Here is a 2,612-nt window from a genome sequence, read left to right on the forward strand (position 1 = left end):
ATAGGAAAGGAGTCAACTACTGCAAATGCGAACTAGCGAGCTCTATCATGGATCTGAGAGTGGGAATTATTCATCTAATTCTGCTGATTATCTTTCTCAACCGGGACAGTTTTCACTAGACCTTCCAACTCTTGGCCTCTCGTTTTAAAAGCTTTGCCTAGCATCTGACACAAAAAGTACATTTCAAAATAAGTCGGTGGTAACATTGGAAAGAGAAAGGAAGGTCCGGTTATGGAGAGTCTCAGAAACATGGAAGGGAAGCTTAGATTTAATGTGGTAGTAAACCAGGTAGATGCCTGTTTCTTAACCAAGGGAGAGGCAAAACAGAAGCCAGGTTTTAGGAAAATATGTCAAGCTGTGATATGTAGGGTGAATTATCATAACAGATGTTTTTCACCCTAATTTTAAATTAATGTTGGGGTCATATTATAATGTCTATAACCCAGGAAGAGGTAATTTCTTACATAATATATCCATTTCTTGAAATAAGCCATGCAAAGTCAGCCTTTCATTGTGCTCACTTTGGCAGCACATATACTAAAATTGGAACAATACAGAAAGAGTAGCATGGCCCCTGCGCAAGGATGACAAGCAAATTCTTGAAGCATTACAGATCAAATTTTTTTTATAAAAAAGGTCAGCCTTTTCCCTTGTAATTGTATCAAACCCAATATGTACTTTCTTTTACATATAAAAGTTGTATTTTAAAAGTCAGCAAATTTATGTATTAAAATGAGAAAGATATATAATACATTCATATTTTCTTATTATACTTTATACATAAACATGGTAATATATGTTTTTTTTATTTCGGCATATTATGGGGGTACAGATTTTAAGGTTTCAATAAATGCCCATTTCCCCCCTCCCCCCAAAAGTCTGAGTCTCCATCATGAACATCCCCCAGATGGTGCACATCTTACTCATTATGTATGTATATACCCCCCCTCCCCCTCCCACCTGCCCAATACCCTATTACTGTAGTACCTATGTGTCCACTTAGGTGCTACTCAGTTAATACCAGTTTGTTGGAGAATATATCTGGTGCTTGTTTTTCCATTCTTGGGATACTTCACTTAGTAGTATGGGTTCCAGCTCCAACCAGGAAAATATAAGATGTGCTATATCACCATTGTTTCTTAGAGCTGAATAGTACTCCATGGTATACATATACCACATTTTATTAATCCATTCTTGGATTGATGGGCACTTGGGCTGTTTCCACAGCCTTGCAATTATGAATTGTGCTGCTATAAACATTCGAGTGCAGGTGCCTTTTTTGTAGAGTGTCATTGGATCATTTGGGTAGATGCCCAGCAATGGGATTGCTGGATCAAATGGTAGATTCACTTGTATCGCTTTAAGGTATCTCCATATTGCTTTCCACAGAGGTTGAACTAGTTTGCAGTCCCACCAGCAGTGTAGGAGTATTCCTCTCTCTCCGCATCCACGCCAGCATTTATTGTTTGGAGATTTTTTGATAAAGGCCATTCTCACTGGGGTTAAGTGATATCTCATTGTGGTTTTGATTTGCATTTCCCTGATGATTAGAGATGTTGAGCATTTCTTCATATGTTTGTTGGCCATTCTTCTGTCTTCTTTAGAAAAATTTCTGTTCAAGTCCTTTGCCCACTTTTTAATGGGGTTATTTGATTTTTTCTTCCTGATTTTCGTGAGTTCTAAGTATATTCTAGTTATCAGTCCCTTATCGGATGCATAGGATGCAAAAATTTTCTCCCATTCTGTAGGTTGTCTGTTTACTTTCATGACTATTTCTTTGGCTGTGCAGAAGCTTTGTAGTTTGATCATGTCCCATTTATATATTTTTGTTGCTGCTGTGATTGCCTTTGGGGACTTCTTCATAAACTCTTTGCCCAGGCCTATGTCTAGGAGAGTGTTTCCAACTTTTTCCTCTAGAGTTCTAATAGTTTCATACCTTAGGTTTAAGTCTGTTATCCAGCGTGAGTTGGTTTTTGTCAGAGGTGAAAGGTGTGGGTCCTGTTTTAGCCTTCTACAGGTGGCTATCCAGTTTTCCCAGCACCATTTATTGAAGAGGGATTCTTTTCCCCAGCGTATGTTTTTGTCTGCTTTGTCAAAGATGAGATGGCTATATGAGGATGGTTTTATATCAGGATTCTCACATCTGTTCCACTGGTCAATATTCCTATTTTTGTGCCAATACCATATTGTTTTAATTACTACAGCTTTGTAGTATAGTTTGATATCTGGCATATTAATGCCTCCCATTTTGTTTTTGTTGCCTAGAATGGCTCTTGATATTTGGGGTCTTCTTTGGTTCCATACGAAGCGTAAAATTATTTTTTCTATATCTGTGAAGAATGCTGATGGGATTTTAATAGGTATTGCATTGAATCTGTAGATCAGTTTGGGTAGTATAGACATTTTGATGATATTGAGTCTGCCGATCCACGAGCATGGTATGGATTTCCATCTGTTTACATCCTCTGCTATTTCCTTCCTCAGTGTTTCATAGTTCTCCCTGTAGAGGTCTTTTACGTCCTTGGTTAAGTATATTCCTAGGTACTTTAATTTCTTTGTTGCTATTGTGAAGGGAATTGAGTCTTTGATTTGGTTCTCAATTAGATTGTTGT

At 37.7% G+C, this 2,612-nt stretch overlaps 1 non-coding gene across 1 annotated transcript; it reads left to right on the plus strand.

Annotated features, from left to right (window-relative positions):
* The first annotated feature begins 513 nt into the window (after positions 1-513).
* LOC142866049 (U6 spliceosomal RNA) lies at positions 514-624 on the plus strand. Its single transcript, XR_012916120.1, has one exon. It is a non-coding gene; the product is annotated as a U6 spliceosomal RNA (small nuclear RNA).
* The last annotated feature ends 1,988 nt before the right edge of the window (positions 625-2,612 follow it).

The sequence above is a fragment of the Microcebus murinus genome, chromosome X (genome assembly GCF_040939455.1).
Source record: "Microcebus murinus isolate Inina chromosome X, M.murinus_Inina_mat1.0, whole genome shotgun sequence".
Taxonomy (NCBI): Eukaryota; Metazoa; Chordata; class Mammalia; order Primates; family Cheirogaleidae; genus Microcebus; species Microcebus murinus.